At 41.0% G+C, this 18,758-nt stretch overlaps 1 protein-coding gene and 1 pseudogene across 1 annotated transcript in view; both read right to left on the bottom strand.

The window, feature by feature from the left end:
• The window catches only part of LOC144767619 (putative methyltransferase DDB_G0268948), a 495,479-nt gene that overhangs the window by 164,321 nt on the left and 312,400 nt on the right, over positions 1-18,758 (bottom strand). The window lies entirely within an intron of this gene.
• On the bottom strand, positions 2,263-2,371 carry LOC144771106 (5S ribosomal RNA; annotated as a pseudogene).

The raw sequence follows: 18,758 nt of genomic DNA, 5'->3' as shown, positions 1-18,758 counted from the left end.
AACACTCTCATGCCTGTACAAGTCCTTGCTCTGCAAAAAGACAGAAGTTAGTGACCCTTCAGACTGGCTATCTAAGGCTGTGGCTAATTTATGTTCATAATAAGCACTAGCCAGACCTTTCCTTGAAATATTTAGTGAGGCTTTAGCAGGGTTTGACCAGAGGTCTGGGAGCCCCAGTACCATACAGGAGTTTTGAATGTATTTTACCCAGGGGATCAATAGCGCTTTCGGGTTGGTCAGTAGCTCCATTAATTCCGCCCTATAGGCGAGAAGTTCGTTGCTGCTCCACAGCCTTCGCCAGAAGGCTATGGGTCTCAAGCCTAGTTCATCAGCTATGGGGCGCAAAGCCAGATCTAACCTCAAGGGGAGGAGCGGGGTGCTGGGCGGGAGTGCGACTATCTGTCTGATAAATGTGTTCTCTGTTACAGACAGACAGGATGTGTGTCCCCACAATTCCGCCCCATACATGGTAGCGCCCCTTGCTTGCGCTTTATAGATCTGGATAAGCGACCCCAATGGTCGGTATGTGGAGCCATTTAGCATCCGCGTGATGCCCCCTGTGGTCTGTGTCAATTTTAGATTAGCCCTGCTCTGGTGGGGTCCCCAAGACATAGTTTCATTAAGAGTTACGCCAAGATAGTCAAAAGTGGAAACTCTCTCGAGCCGCGAGGTTCCCAATAGCGGATTTGGGCGCAATCTCTGACTTGGGTTCAAAACCATAAACTTCGTTTTGGCCACATTAATTTCTAGGCCCCTGTCAGTGCAAAAGGCCACAAAAGAGTCAAGGATCCTCTGTATCCCCATTGGGGTTTTAGACAGCAGCAGGGTGTCATCTGCAAACATAATTGCAGGCACCCTGCTGCCGTTTAATTTGGGGGCATCAGTATATTCAGTTGCATTTAGGTGAGCGATCACCCCGTTGACAAAAAGGCAGAACAGGGTCGGTGCCAGCACACAACCCTGTCTGACTCCTCGGTCAACGGGGAATCTATCTGTCAAAGCCCCGGACCTCCCGCACCTCACTCGAGCAAAGTTATTTTCATGCAATCTCTGCAAGATTATCAGGATATCCGGGGGAACCCCCATCTCGGCCAGGACGCTCCACAGTTTCCCTCTGGGCACCAGGTCGAACGCGGCCCGCAGATCCACAAAAATTGTGTATAGGCTGCCGCCCTCGAATACCGCTGCCCTCCAGTAGATGATATTTAGCCTAAAAACCTGGTCCACCGTAGAAACACCCCTTCTAAATCCCGCCTGGTACGGGCTAAGGACACCCAGCTCTTCTGCCCAGTCTTGAAGCCGGTTCAACAGTACCCTACCAAACAGCTTCTGTGCCACATCAATTAAACTGATTGGTCTGTAGTTGACTGGGAGGAGAGGCGAGCCCTTTTTGAAAATTGGGACCACCTCCGCCCCCAGCCAAGTACTAGGGATTTCCATACCACTAAGGATTCCATTGAACAGGGTGGCGAGGTAGGGCGTCCATATATTAGGCTCCTGCTTGAACAGGTCCCCGGGTAGGCCATCCAATCCTGGCGCCTTCCCCGAGGTAAGTCCTGCTATTGCAGCCCTAACCTCGCCGAGTGTTATTGGATCTCCCCTATAGACAGGCCAACCCGTGCCGGAATCAATGGTGGATTCTCCCGGTTCAGAGCTATAGAGGGTTTGAAAGTGTGTCTGCCACACTTCTGGTGCAATATTTGGCTCGATTGCCGAGTGTAGATTACCCGACCCCCCGTTTACTATTCTCCAAAACATTCGGTGATCCTGTGTTACTAGAGACTTAGTAAGCTCGTCCCATTGGCTCTCTTCCCATTCAGCTTTGGCGTGGGCTGTAAGTTTTTTATATGCCCATCTGAGCTCTCTTAGCGGTTCCCCACCTAGACCCTCCTTTATCACTCTAAGGAGTTCCCCCTTTGCTCTTCTACAGGCAGCGTTGTACCATGAGATTTACACGAGTGGCCCCTCCTTGCATTCTGCGTGTTACTGAAGAGGACGGGAGCCGCAACCTTTATAAGATCCTCATGGGCCTGGTGTATTTTGGCCTGTGAGTCCTTGGTTCCCACCATAGTGGACAAATCTCCCACGGTTTCCAAAATGGGTATAATTACAATATCATCAGTGTACTGAAGTATTTGGAGCAGCACTTTCCCCACCTTCCAAAGCTTTATCCAGAACAGCCACGTAGAGATTAAAGACGAGGGGCACCAGCACACAGCTTTGTTTGAGACCGTTATTGGTTGGCACTTTTTTTCTTTTTTAAGCCTACAGGACCTGGTATTCCCAGGCGGTCTCCCATCCAGGTACTAACCAGGCCTGACCCTGCTTAACTTCTGAGATCAGGTGCTTTCAGGGTGGTATGTCTGTATCATGCTTTTTAAATTGTATGTGGCACATGCGCCGGGCCCACCTAAAGCAGATTGTATGAGGATGATCGAAGATATGAACTCTCGTAGGATGAGCAAATTTTTATCCACGATCCGGGCTTCATATTGCCGCCTTACAACTGGGCTCTTCAAATTTTAAAGCTTTTATTCGAGGATGGTTGTTTTTACTTGTTTTTAACCGACAAATCTGAGTAGTATGAATTGTTTTTTCATCCTGTGATGTATTCCTATAGGTTCTGTATCGATCCCCCTATTCCTGACCCTGTTCTGGTTAACAAGTTAACTAGCAGCCATCCCCATGATGCAGAAACCGTTATCTGATTAAGCCACACCACGGCACAGGAACGTGTTATCTGATTAGGTCATAACGCTTGCCTTCTAATTAGACAAGCAATATTCCTCCAGCCCCTGATAAGGCATACGGAGTTCTCAAAACAAATCAAACCTATGACAACCTGGGAAAAACCCTGCGGCCATTGTTTTGATTTCACCGAGAACTTCAGCAAAAGAATGTGCTAACGACCAGTTCGTATGACATCCTTATTGACGTATCTATGTCCATCCTTACGTCAATCTCGGCACCTTACAGGTATAAATATTACCGATATTGCCTTAAGCAAACACACGCGGTGGTGACGAGATCGGAGCAGCCAGACTTGCCGAAGCCCAGAGCAGAGCAGACCCCGCTGGCGCAGCCCCGCCTTCCTGACGCGCTGAGAACGAGACGCTGCTTTCTCCTGCCGAGAAATCCAGCTCCGGCGCTTCCAAGCAGCCCTCGCAGGCAGCCTGGAATATCGAGACCAGAGACGAGAGATACCATCCCTCATTCATCCTAAATTCCAGGTACAGAACTGAATAACCCCTCGCAGAGAATTCTTGAGTCAGTCACTTGGCAAAACAAACTTAACTTAAACTGCTACTTTCTATTCCCGCCCACGTATTAGGCTTAGGTCAGGTACACCGGGGTAGGCGTAGTTAGAAACACCAGTTGAGTACGATTAGTCAAATGTATATATGTATGTATCTATTTTATCCATTTTAAACCACTATATGGCTTAGAAACCATATAAATGTTTTTACAGTATTATTTTAGACTTCTGCTTTTATTGTATGCACTTTACTTAACCATAAGTATTGCGATAATATCGATCCATTTCTCTTGTATGAGAAAAGAGACTGATCAATAAATAACATCTTTTATTGAACACGCCCGTCTCTTCCTTTTCTCTACAATCTGGTGAGACTAAGAATGCACGTACTGACTGAGTAAAATAAGTTGTCTTTTGTTTTCGCACGACTCTAGAGATACACTCTTGATTAGGGGAGAGCAAAGTTGTCATGTTCTATGGTTGTCAGAAACTAAATCCCTTCTTGTCTATCCAGGGAGGTTCAACTCCTCCTTGCCTATTCGAGAAAGTTTCTAGTGAACTCTGAGCTAGCTGGCAAACCCAAAACTTTAAGTCTAATATCGACAGTAGAAGACCTAGTTAACGTCTGGTCTAGGCCTATACTATTGAAGGTATTATTCCAATGCGCAGAGCCTATTGGGATAATAGGAACTACACTACATGGCACCCAAACGTTTGGAAAGGCGATAAAACTAACGCAAGACATTAGAGTAACTCAGTCGTGCTTTTTCACTCAGACCCCTTTTTTCCCATAATACTCCAAAGACGTCTGGAGTGGGTGAAAGGTCATATCCGCCAAACCTCGCAGGAGGAAACTCCTATGTATGGTTCTTGGTTTAGTCAACGTTGAAGGATACACTGTTCCAAAATATTGTGCATCTAATCTTTGTTTCCATAAGAAACCTGATCTGCAAACAAACGGAATAACCTTCTGGGCAGTACAATGTCAGACAGTGAAGGAGAAAGAGAGGCAGCTAGAATAGCAGCTGAACTCGTAGCAGCTGATAATGCTATGCAAGAAACAGACCCGAATATAATACTCATCGCGGTCAATATACGAAAATCTATAACTTTAAAACGTATAGAAAATGGACTGACACCTAGAGGTGGCACAGTCATATTCGTAATAGAGGCACACGAATATCGGCAGACAGAGGTGTTCTATTCATGGATACACTTTCCAGCAGCAAACGCTGTAACAATGGTCTTCCACTATTACAAAACAGAGGAACCTCCTAATGAGTACCTTCCTTTCGAGGAGGTGGAAGTACCACTTAAATTTCAAGAGCACCTGCTCTTGTTTAATGGCGCCCTAAAACATAATAATCACATCACCAGGCTCGGTCCGTTAGGTAGACCAGGAGCAACGTGGCCGGTCCTAGCCGGATACACACCACATCCAGACATCGATGGGATGTCTGCAGCAAATCTTTTAATACAACTAAAACAATTAATAAAATTACATAGACAATTAGTCCAATATGTAATGCGGACTTCAACAATCCAACCAACAATTAAAATTCCACAGCTGACCCCTCATCAGGGGAACACAAATAAAATTACACCACAGAACATACAGTCCTGCCTAGGTAAAGTACCAGCTAAACGGGAACAAATACCATTCTGGTTAGCACAAAAAATCACCCAAATAGAGGCGGTGCTTCCAGACACCACCCCGTTAGAAAAACACAGGATTCTGACTATCTGTCTTCCAATGGGAATCGCACCACACATGGAGGACTGTGACACTTGGGGTACAGTCTTTGCTTCCATTTACACAAAAACGCATGGCGTTCCATCCATCTCGGTAATACCAGATGTGCTAAAACAAATTCAAGACGAATACGGTCCAGAACCCGCTTTAACTCTTGGTATGAAATTACTGAAAGACTTCAAGCAGGTCTCGGTAATACTATTAGCCAACATAAAGGGAGAAGCAGCAAACGTGGCGATCCGCCAGAGGTTAAAAGAAACAGATATAGCAGACCAACCAGCTGAAATTGCCAGAATCATAGAAAAATCCTATGAGGAACTAGGTAGAGATAGTTTAGGTGGAATACCAGTAAAACCCCGACTGATTGAAAGTCCTGAAAAAGTATTTTTTAATAATAATTTAACATCACAAAAAAAGAGCTGGGATGGAAACAAACAATCCAATCCTAAAGAAAAGAAATTCCAGTCCAGAGGAAGGTCTCCTCGGCGGAGAGAAAGATCTCCAAACCAAGGACACAGGTCTCCCCAAAGTGAGCCCTCTGGGAAAAGATACAACCTTAGAAATAGGGATAATATAAAGAAGCCTGATAGATATCAAGAAATTGATACACGCCCCTCTCAATCTTTTCAGACTTCCTCGCAGAAATCGGAAAGAAGAGGACGATCAGAACAAAGAGAAGAGCACGTCAAGTCCAAAGACAAGGAACCTGCTCATCTAAAAAAGAAATTACAATTTCCAAAAAAGAAGGTAGCCAGTGTTAAAGTAGTTAACAATGCCAAGAATACTGAGGACACAACTGAAAAACGGAGAATGGGCTCAGACAATGCTAGACAGCGCAGCAGAAGTGAGCATAGCTCGCAAAGTCCTTATGAATCATCTGGAGACAGTGGACACGAATGAATATCTTCAAGTGGAAACTGCAGACACCAGAGTTAGCAAACCTCACAAAATATATGAAATAACTTTACGTATAGAAGGGGATAAGACTAGAAAAAAAAGGGGACTATTTTGGGATAATCTCTCCAAGGGCTATGACATCCTTCTAGCTGAAAAAGACTGGCCACCAGAGTTTGTCAGGGACTGCCCTCATGGCGAAGAAATAATTATGCCTGCCTTCTCAAATCATATCCCAATTCATAAAAAATACACACTTGCTAGAAAGTGGGCAGTAGCTCAAGCTCCTGCTTTATATAAAAATCATGTAGGATGGGATGAGGACTCTCCTCCTCACAAAATCCAGTTAAAATAACAACCTACTGCACAAAGACAGTACCCAATTAAGCAAGAAGCTAAAAAACAGGTAAAAGAAATCCTAGATCAACTAGAATACCAAGGGGTGATTGAAACTTGCACCTCAAAAATGAACAACCCTTTGTTTCCGGTCTCCAAACCAGACAATTCATATCGTCTAGTTTTGGATTACAGACACCTTAACTCATGTTGCAAAACTTTTGCAGTGCAAAACTCGCATAGTGCTGCACTAATGAATAACATAGTGCGCAAAAAATACAAAACAACATTAGACATCTCTAATGGATTCTTTTGTCAAAATATAGCACCAGAGAGCAGATATTTGTCCGCGTTCTCAATAAATGGCACTCAAAAACAATTCTGTCGGTTAGCCCAGGGGTACAAGAACAGCCCAGGAGTATTCTCAGCGAGAGTAACAGAATTACTACAAACATATGATGACGAAGCATTATCTTATGTCGACGACATATACTTAACAGATGATGACTTGGATACTCACTTGAAGAGAGTGAACACCATAATACTTGGGTTCGCAGCAGAGGGTTACAAATTCAACTTTAAAAAATCTAGAATTGCCCATCTAACAGTCCTGTTCTTAGGATATGAATTATCAAGTGAAGGCAAAAGCCTGGCTGACAATTTCCTAGAGAAATGTGCCGTACTCCAAGCACCTAGAACACTAAAAAACCTACAGTCAATTCTAGGCTTCCTAAATTTCGGAAGAACATACATTGCAAATTACGCAGAAAGGGTCAAACCCCTTTATGATCTAATAAAACCAGATTTTAAAAGAACCAATTGGACTCAAATACACACAGAAATTCTGAGATCCTTACAAACAGACATGTTAATTAAAACAAAATTAGAAACACGTGATAACACACGCAATCTTGTGATTCGAGTCATCCCAGGAAGATGCGGATTCACATACCTGACCTCTAATGAGGGAGAAAAGGTACCAATTGCATTCAAATCACACTTGTACACTAAAGCTGAAATGAAATTTAGCCCAACGGAAAAAATTCTTACTGCAACACAGACAGCTATAGCAAAAGAACGAGCCCTGGCACAAGGTAAGCGAATAATAATCGTGACACCGATACCAGCCCTAGAGGCGGTAACAAAGGCAAGCATTCCGAATGCTAAAGCACTACATCCAAGGGTGGATACAGTGGGCTAATTCTCTTGCTGCAACAGACGTGGTATACGAATTTGATCCCAACTTAAAAACACAATAATTTCTCCAATACGAATTCGAATGTCCTCCGCAGACCAAAATTCTGCCTCTAGAACATTACGGCTGTATAATATATACAGACGGATCAGCACAACCCGCAGTGGGGGGTAAACAAGCTTACAGTGCTGCGTGCGCGATTGTTAAAGGTCGCTGGCACGAAGGGAAATTTAAACCAGCTATCACCAAAACACAATCTCTGGGAGATTGTATAGCTCAGCGAGCTGAACTACTGGCATTCAAGATGGCGCTTGAAAATACCGATCGAGAATTCCCCACACTCATAGTGTGCGATTCGTATTATTGCGTTCAGTCTTACAATGAATACTTGCAGATCTGGCTTCAGAATGGTTTTAAGGATGCAAAAGGAGGCACAATCAAGCATAAAATGCTTTGGGAACAAATAGTTCTGTTACAAAAAGAACTACCAAAGACTCACGTGATACATACACTGAGTCATCAGCGTGATGGCGTTCACGTTGCAGGGAATTCATTGGCTGAGACAGCCACAGCGGTAGCAACTAAATCGGCTTCCGTAGCTAGAAAAAAACGTACAGTGAAATACATTGACGGTGAAACAGTGCTGGCGGTGAAAACGTCATCAAAAGGCGACTGCTCAGCGCTACCGATCAACTATCCACTCAATTATACATACATAATCGATGCAAACTCCGTCCCTTTTGCTCGAATCCCTGGAGTGGGGGATAGAGTAATTCCAAACATGGACAGGAGAACTTTGTTAATTGTAGACGCACATATAGGCGAGGGTCTTAGTCATCTCAGACTGAAAGATTCTCTGGAAGAACTACAATCAGTGTACTGGTGGCCAGGCATGAGCCTCCAGCATCACATTTTTGTAAAAAAAATGCCCGGACTGCAACAGAGATCGCAGCGGTGAGAGAAACGGTGTAATACCATGGCGTTTCACTCAAGAAGGGCTAAGCAATAATCAATAAGACCAGTATGAATAAGGCGTCCTATTAACAAACAAAGACTAGTTTCCACTTACAAGGTTGACCCCAGCACTCGGCTGACGTCGGGACTGTTATACAAAGATTTGCGAGTCTAAATGGCATATACGCTAGGAGCATGCTACGTTTGACCAATGTTTTCACTTCAGCCCTCAAGCCTGCGGGGAAACATGGCCAAATGAGCATAGCACAGCGGGATTCTTCTCACTTTCCTTCCTGAGGGATACAGGATGGTGTACAGATAAAAACCAAGGCATAAAGCTATCTATAACGGAAAGGATATTAGGTTCGGGAGCTGGGTGGGTCAAACATCTAATAAGTGTCCAACGTAGTCTAAACAACCTTGCCAAGAAATTCTCTGAAGGGATTCAGTCCGTACGAATTATTGTTTGGAACTAGGATGTTAGTCTTAGATCTTGACAGTCAGACTTCAGTGGTGAAGGAAAAAAGCTTTGATATCAAAGATCGTTTGGCTATTTTACAGGACTTAAACAAAACAAGAAAAGACCTGAGCAACATAAAGTTGAAACAGCAGCCAACAACCACTGAAGAACCACCACCTGTCCCAGCAAGACCTGTCTGGATTTCAAAAGTCGGGGATCTAGTCAGAGAAAAGATCGCGGTAAAGAAGGAATTTGGGCCTTCTTACAGAAAAGCAGTTCCTGTCTTGTCTATCAACGGGACAAGATCAGTTGTACTACCGCCGCTTGCTGGTAAAAAGGAGAACCGAGTTGTATCCATCGACCTGGTAAAACCACAATCATGTGGCCGATAACAAACAGTAGGCCAAGTGGACTCCCGATAAGTAGTAGAACACCAAGGTTTGCTACCAATACAGAGGTCCTAACTAAGAGGCTAATCACATTCGAAACGCCTACAGAAGAACAACAAGGACTGTGCAACAATGCAATGGAACTTAAACCTCTGAAAACCCAAATAAAAACATTTAGTAGAGACACACCAACCTACAATGAAGTAACAAACGAATATGCAAGAAACAGTAATCCTGAAGCAATTGGAACAATTGACAGAACTGCATCCGGCTACTTCATAAACTTCGATGATTCCTCTGAAGACCTCAGTGAATCAAAAACACAGACATCAACAAAAACCTTTAAAGACAAAGCTAAAGAACTTTTGAAACAACTGAAAGAAACAAATCTAATTTCTCCATGGATTGAATTTTGGGTGGGTTTTGGTGCATTTATCCTCATACTTTGGCTCATCATGGTACTAACTTTGGGACGCTTCATTGAGGGAAAATATGCTAAAATGGACACAGCAAGTCAGAAAATCAACTTGATCCTCAAGCCACACACATCTTCACACGTCGAGAAAAGAGAACTTTCTTCAGTCAACTTCACAGCCAATCCTATACCGGGTGGGGTAGCATGGGACAATACTGACTACGAAATTCATGGTCCGGTTGAAATCCTGAAATATCCACACCAAATCAAGATCTCGTTGAGTGACTTTGTAAAACCAAGCTCATTTGCTGATGATTGGGACTTTGAAAGTATAAATAATATGATGTCTGACCTAGTGATGTCTGCTAAATTTACCAAACATGATTATTTGCAGGGTTCGACTAATTATGATAGTATGTACTGTTACAACCACTATGGTAACCATTTTCTACATAAATCGGCACAACCTAGAAATGTTTTAAATTATAATCAATGGGAACATTGTGCAACCCCTCCAAAAGGAAGCTCAAGAACCGTTTATGACAAATATTCATACTTTTCAGGGTTCAACACAAGTAATGCTGAAACATTTTATCTTAAATTGTCAAATAAGACAGGGACAAAGACCATGCTAACAAACACGAAATTGATATATTCAGACTCATTTTTTGCACAAATGAATACATTTGGTTTTGATTATTGGGACAAAAATGTTGAAGTAAAAAGTGTTTGGGGTACAAAAGAATGGCAAGTACAAGGTATAGAATCATTGTTTAGAGCCTGCATGATCCCAGAACAAATTATATTTTTGAATGACACTGTTCAACAAACTACCTGTCTTGGCCTAGCCAAAATCAAAGACTTAAATAAACCGTCTATTCCAAAGCCAACAATGAACAGCAATAGCTCTACAGATGAAGAGATAGACGTAAACTATATATTAAACCAAAACAGAACACATCCTGATTGGAAACAGTGGTTGATCTGGCCCACAGATACTAATAACTGTCAAGACAGATTCCTGAACAAAACACAGGGGTTCAAATTGACCAGGCCAGACCCTAGATATTCCCAAAGACAACACCCAGGGATAATAACCACCTACAGTGTGGGCAAACTATGCCTTCAATGGCTACAAACTTCCACACTGACAGAAATTAAGCAACACCTAACTTTACTTACTGATGGTGCTGACTTGCGTGATTTCATTATGGGACCGCGCAAACAGCATCTAAAACGCTTCATAGCAGCCTCTGTATATGTAGCTTACAACGAGGCCTGGAAGGTAACTCAAATTGAGACAGCAGAAAGTATACGGGAAATTGACCATATTAATTTGGAAAAATCACTTTCTGTAGTGGACAATGGGTTAATGACTCTGTCCTCCAGAATTTTTTCTTTGGACAGCATTGTGTCTTCAGCAATCGACATTTTATCGCAAGACTTACTGTTGTTACAACACGGTCAGTCTCAATTGCGTTCTATTGTACAGCTTGGCTGGACTTTACAAAATCTGCGTTCAGGCTATGTGCCTTGGCGTTTAATCAACACAACGTCACTATTCAATATCTTTAACCTTACTGATAAACAAATCAGTATGGCACAGAAGGGTGCTGATTATACAATCCTGAGCATTGAGCAACTCGAGAGATTACCAGTGAAAATGTCAGAACGACCTGTCAGTGAATGGATAATACATGGGATAATTAATATTCCAATATCAACCTTCAGGTTTCAATACTGCCAAAAATATATACAGGCTGGCATGTACGAAAAATTGGGAAAAGGGTACATTAAGACAACATGGAACTTGCCCTATTCACATGCATGTGTCAGTAATAAAGGACAGAAAGTGTTTCTTAGTGGCAATAATTGTGCGATGTCACTAAGCGGTACACTTCTGTGTAATGGAATTAGTTTGCATGGAGCCTGTGAAGGGAACTCAAATAACCTTTCATGTCACCAGCTAGGCGCACCTGCAACAGAGATAGAACCATTCTTTAAAAGACTCTATAATGAGAGTTACATTCTAATTGTGGATCGCAGATGTTGTAGTCTTATGCCCGGGATTCCTTATCTCGTAACTACGACGGCGAAGGTCATGTGCTGTGGACACTCATTGTTCCCCAGCTCCTTTCCAGACAGGGTGGCAAGGGCATGGCCTAACTTGAAAATTACTTCTATTCGAATAGATACTTTAAGCAGAATGAAAACAGTGCTTCTTCAGACGCCGACCAGACTCGCGTCATCAAAAGAAACGTATGATCTCCTAGTCGCAAGGACGACTGCAGAGATTCACTCATTGTTATCAACTAATTCCCCCATACATTTCGCAGAAATCCTGAATGAAATCTTAAATATTTCTGATACCAATAGAGTCTCAAAGGTATTTAAGACAGCATTTTCAATGGCATTAACACCATTCAAAGCCATACTGGGTATTTTTCCAGATTTCGTCCATTCGATTTTTGGCGGACTTCCCCTCATTTTGGGACTAATTGCAGGAATCCTATTCTTGGTCCTAATATTTCGTTATGGCAAACCATGTCACAGACAAAACACCTGCGACAAGGGAAGAAACAATCCGAGCCATTGGATACCGGGACCGGATATCAAAAATCCTGGGACTATCCCGGCTTAGAGACCTGAACATGACTTGGTTTCTTTCATTTCGACCAATGTGGCATCGATGTGTTTTACCTGTATTAAGGTGCTTGCTGTGCGGACAAGAATGCGTGTTGGACACCTGTCTGACGCTACAATCGGATGCGCCAATGGATGCAGAAACATTGTTGAGTCCAATAACGGCTCATGCTTTGTGCTGCCCTCAACGGCTACCAATCCTGATGACGGCATTCGTGGAAACTTCACCACTACGATTGAGGGGTAGTGAAGTTCAAGATGAAAGCAGCATCGATCAGGTACGACCTTCTGTCAGCAATACTAATCAAAACGTCAATGGAGACAATCATGCGCACTAATGCATGGTTACACCTTTTTCCGAGTTAGTGGAACTCTCCCAGGAAGCTGTTGACAGCTTTTTCGACAGTCTAAATGATATGATGTTCTCACCAGAGCAAAAATAACGACTTTTGAGCAAGCTAGCACACGGCGTTCCCAACACCCTGAATTTGGCCTTCAACTTTAATAACAAAATACCATGAACAATTTCCCCTCCAGTTCACGGACAGCGATTTTTTCAGCAGCCCCAAAATATTTTTACGATTTTTCGGAACACTTATCTTCTGCTTAAAGTAAGAACTATTCTTAGAGAACTAAAATTTCTATTTTTAGATACTTTATAGACATTAGCTGCCCGCTGGTATGTTCATAATTATTTTATTCTGTGATGGAATGGTCTCGAACTTTTTCTTCTGTATTAAGAGCCATTTCATGTGTAATTCTCATATTCGATTAGTAATAATGTATACATATGCTTGATTACTTTGGCATTATTCTACAGCTTAAGTGCATATAGTACATGTGACTATTTTTTCGTATATTAGATAAATTCGAAATGCATTATATGTATTTTGGGGTGGTAAGGTATACACAATACTCTACAGTATGTTTTACTATGCCTAGATTCATAAATATGGCCATAGTTAGCGTGGAGTGGGTGTGATGTATTCCTATAGGTTCTGTATCGATCCCCCTATTCCTGACCCTGTTCTGGTTAACAAGTTAACTAGCAGCCATCCCCATGATGCAGAAACCGTTATCTGATTAAGCCACACCACGGCACAGGAACGTGTTATCTGATTAGGTCATAACGCTTGCCATCTAATTAGACAAGCAATATTCCTCCAGCCCCTGATAAGGCCTACGGAGTTCTCAAAACAAATCAAACGGATCACTGAAATAATATCGACTACCAAAATATCGACTACCCAAAATATCGAGGAAAAAATATCTACAACAAAAATATCGAGTTTGTATGTACAAACAGGTAAGTACAAAAATATCGACTACAAAATATCGTTTACAAAAATATCGTTGTAAAAAATATCGACTTTACTAAAAACAATGTTTAATTACATTAATATAAAAAATTAATTACTAAAATATAATTAACAATACTTAAAATAACTTTTAATAATTAAATAATTAATGAAAGTAAAAAAATAAAAAAATTTTGGATCATATTTCTTAAAACATATATATATAGTAACAAAATGTAATTAAATAATAGGCAATATTGTATATGTACCCCAAAAACCCAAAAATGACCCTGAACCCTAAAAATACCCCTTTACCCAAAATCTAAAAACTGACTCTGAACCCTAAAAATACCCCTTTACCCAAAAACTGAAAACTGACCCTGAACCCTAAAAATACCCCTTTACCCAAAAACTGAAAACTGACCCTGAACCCTAAAAATACCCCTTTACCCAAAAACTGAAAACTGACCCTGAACCCTAAAAATACCCCTTTACCCAAAAACTGAAAACTTACCCTGAACCCTAAAAATACCCCTTTGCCCAAAAACTGAAAACTGACCCTGAACCCTAAAAATACCCCTTTGCCCAAAAACTGAAAACTGACCCTGAACCCTAAAAATACCCCTTTACCCAAAAACTGAAAACTGACCCTGAACCCTAAAAATACCCCTTTGCCCAAAAACTGAAAACTGACCCTGAACCCTAAAAATACCCCTTTGCCCAAAAACTGAAAACTGACCCTGAACCCTAAAAATACCCCTTTACCCAAAAACTGAAAACTGACCCTGAACCCTAAAAATACCCCTTTACCCAAAAACTGAAAACTGACCCTGAACCCTAAAAATACCCCTTTGCCCAAAAACTGAAAACTGACCCTGAACCCTAAAAATACCCCTTTAATTTAACATAATTAGCAATTAATTAATTAAATTAAATTATTTACCAATTACATTTTAAGTAATTAAAAAATATTTTTTAATTAACAATTAATTAAATATTACTACCAATTATTAAATTTACATATTTAATTAATTATAATTAAATTACTTCCCACCCTATTCCCCTATAAACCCACAACCCGCTACAGAAAATACATTATTTTAATTTACATAATTAGCAATTAATCAATTAAATTAAATTAATTACCAATTAAATTGTAAATAATTAACATATATTATTTAATTACCAATTAATTAATTATTACTACCAATTAATAAATGTACATATTTAATTTATTATAATTAAATTACTTCCCACCCTATTCCCCTATAAACCCACAACCCGCTACAGAATAAAATTACACAATAATTAAAAAAAATTATTAATTAAAAATAATTATAAAAAAAATGACACTTTTCACATATATTATAACATAAAAACACTATAAATAATTAAATATTATTTAAAAAACTATATTTTTTCCTATCTAGATTATATACTTGGATATTTTCACTGTCTATATTATTTACAGTCGATATTACTTCACTTACCTTAAAAACGATATTTTGGCTGTCGATATTCTGTCTAGTCGATATTTTCTCCAAACGATATTTAAAACTCGATATTCTGTCCAGTCGATATTTTGGAGTCGATATTATGTCTGTGCACCAAATCAAACCTATGACAACCTGGGAAAAACCCTGCGGCCATTGTTTTGATTTCACCGAGAACTTCAGCAAAAGAATGTGCTAACGACCAGTTCGTATGACATCCTTATTGACGTATCTATGTCCATCCTTACGTCAATCTCGGCACCTTACAGGTATAAATATTACCGATATTGCCTTAAGCAAACACACGCGGTGGTGACGAGATCGGAGCAGCCAGACTTGCCGAAGCCCAGAGCAGAGCAGACCCCGCTGGCGCAGCCCCGCCTTCCTGACGCACTGAGAACGAGACGCTGCTTTCTCCTGCCGAGAAATCCAGCTCCGGCGCTTCCAAGCAGCCCTCGCAGGCAGCCTGGAATATCGAGACCAGAGACGAGAGATACCATCCCTCATTCATCCTAAATTCCAGGTACAGAACTGAATAACCCCTCGCAGAGAATTCTTGAGTCAGTCACTTGGCAAAACAAACTTAACTTAAACTGCTACTTTCTATTCCCGCCCACGTATTAGGCTTAGGTCAGGTACACCGGGGTAGGCGTAGTTAGAAACACCAGTTGAGTACGATTAGTCAAATGTATATATGTATGTATCTATTTTATCCATTTTAAACCACTATATGGCTTAGAAACCATATAAATGTTTTTACAGTATTATTTTAGACTTCTGCTTTTATTGTATGCACTTTACTTAACCATAAGTATTGCGATAATATCGATCCATTTCTCTTGTATGAGAAAAGAGACTGATCAATAAATAACATCTTTTATTGAACACGCCCGTCTCTTCCTTTTCTCTACAATCTGGTGAGACTAAGAATGCACGTACTGACTGAGTAAAATAAGTTGTCTTTTGTTTTCACACGACTCTAGAGATACACTCTTGATTAGGGGAGAGCAAAGTTGTCATGTTCTATGGTTGTCAGAAACTAAATCCCTTCTTGTCTATCCAGGGAGGTTCAACTCCTCCTTGCCTATTCGAGAAAGTTTCTAGTGAACTCTGAGCTAGCTGGCAAACCCAAAACTTTAAGTCTAATATCGACAGTAGAAGACCTAGTTAACGTCTGGTCTAGGCCTATACTATTGAAGGTATTATTCCAATGCGCAGAGCCTATTGGGATAATAGGAACTACACTACAATCCCTGCTGTACCCATGTACTGTGCACTTTGCCGCCTGTACTTGTGAAATGATCGTTGTATATGAAGATGTCTGGCAGTTCTCTCGTTTTCAACTAATTTGTATGTCAATTGTTTTATTGTTTGCACTTTTATGGTCCTAGAGGCTGAAATGAAGTATATATGGATGGTTGGCACTTTTGCTGTTGCAGTCATTGAGCTGACTTTTATTCCAACCCAAGTCCCCTCGCATAAAGCTGATCGGGATCCTCCAGGTGGCTACTTTCTCCGACAGTGTTCCCGAGTCCACCCGGTGGAAAGATGCGCTGTTTCCTACAAAACAGCAGAATAAGGAGGGGTGTGCATGGGCCGTGTGGCGTGGAGTGACAAGTATCCCAATGCTAGAATATTAGCCATAGTGGAGCATTTCGGCGTAAATCCTGATTGAAAACAGGGGAGGATGCTATTTTCTGAGGCCCAGGCTTCCAGTTCTTCCATTAATATTCAGGCGTAGGCTTTTGCTTCAAGATCTAATAAGACAATGAGCCGATAGTCATCCAGTTTCGAGCGGTCCACTTTTTTGTAAATTGGGAATAGTATTGATCCTCTCCATGATGGTAGAATCATTGAAGTGACAAAAGCATAGCTGGAAAGTAGTGTGAGCAGTCCTGTCCAAAATAATTGTGATGATTTGAATACCTCTCTTAACTCAGCTGCAAAGCTCCTCACAGGATCCAAGAAACAACCACATCTCTCTGCCCCCGAAAGCAGACTAAATCTCTCAAGTGGGGCTTTTTAAAAAAAGTTAAAGTCCTACTGATAAATACTTTTCTGAACTATAATTCGCAAACTCCTTCCTTTGGACAACGTTATGGTGCATCCTCTTCACCCATTTTTGTTACTTCCTATCTACACTCTTGTTGGTCTTGCTCGTAGGTAGCTTTCTCCCACCAACTTGGTTGTTGTTTTGCTCTACTTGTTTCCTTTCCCTGACCATAAATAAAGCGTTCTGATACTCTCTTGGGTCATGTACGCACTATATAATATTCTATGAATAAATTAATGAATAATCTACTTTTTGTATTTGACTCGCACTGCAACACAGTCGGACATATTTTAACATTTTGACCCATTTACATGCCAATAGCGTTTCGCAAATTGCGAGTTGCAAATGCGACACAATTTGCGAGGAGCTATTTGGCAGGTTGAATATCTGGCCCCTGGTCAGAAGGTGAAATCTTGGGCCTTGGGCGAATCCTGTTGGAGTATCTGACCTGTGCTCTGTCACATTAAGCCTGACGTCTCGCCCAAGTCCTAGTAAACCTTGAACAGTAACTCCTGATTGGTGATTTACTTTTTCTTGGCATGTTTTTACATTACATTTAAAAAAAAAAACATATCTTCATTTTTGTCATATGGTGTCATTGTGCTAATCATTTTTTTTCTCTGTTTACAAATTGGCTGTGGGATGTCTATTGTGTTATGTCTTGACTTTTTAAATGTTTTGTTACTGATAAATACTTTTTCCCAAGTTAAGTCTAGCTGTTCTCTGCCATAGCAACCAGGGCATGAGCCTAAGTTTGATATATTGAAACAGTTTTTTACCTTAACAGTTTTGTGGTCCTATTATTTGTGGTAGACTCCCATCCACTCAAATCAGTAATTCACTTTCTTACAACCACTTTTCTTCATAATGTCACAATTTATGGAATGTCACCTCTGCACTATTCTCATCTGGATGGTTTCTATGTTTTTCTACATCTCTCCTACTATGAAGGGGCATTCATTGTGAATATGTTATATTCCAATTGGGCCAAAAAACATTGTTGTCTCCTACTTCTGCACATGCCGTTCATGAAGTATCTCAAACAATGTATCAGGTGGGCCAGTCAGTTCTTGATGGTTGATCGTCACAATGTATGTATGCCATTCTGAAAAGCTGCAATTAGGTGAAGTCTGTCACTTTCTGGGCTGCAGTTAAAAAATTCATGAGAAGATACTGAAACAGCAGTGCTATGGAAGGTGAGCTGTGGCTTCATTGTAAGGCGAAAACTGTTGATCATTATTTGGAAGGATTTGAAACTGGGTGCAGCCTTTACATTCACATAGCCTTATGGTACCAATGTAAGTGTTACCATCCCCTTCTGGGATCCTCAACTTCCCATTCAGTATGCCTATTGTGAAATTATCTTTTTTGGGTAAGAAAGCATTTATCAGATCACAACACGTGGCCTCTGTAAGATATTGGGTTATTATTTGAGGGCGGTGAGTACAAACCTGAAACAAACACAACCATTACCAGGGTGAACAACTAAACATATAAAATTAAGTCTGAGCTATATCCCTTGCTAAGTAGGGCATGAAGCAGACAGGCTTAACATAGAGACAATGTGTAAGGAGATCATGTAGTACCAAATCCATACTAATATTATAAAGAGAGAGCCC

This window comes from Lissotriton helveticus, chromosome 7, assembly GCF_964261635.1.
Source record: "Lissotriton helveticus chromosome 7, aLisHel1.1, whole genome shotgun sequence".
Classification (NCBI taxonomy): Eukaryota; Metazoa; Chordata; class Amphibia; order Caudata; family Salamandridae; genus Lissotriton; species Lissotriton helveticus.
This window is presented reverse-complemented; position numbering and strand designations above follow the sequence as displayed.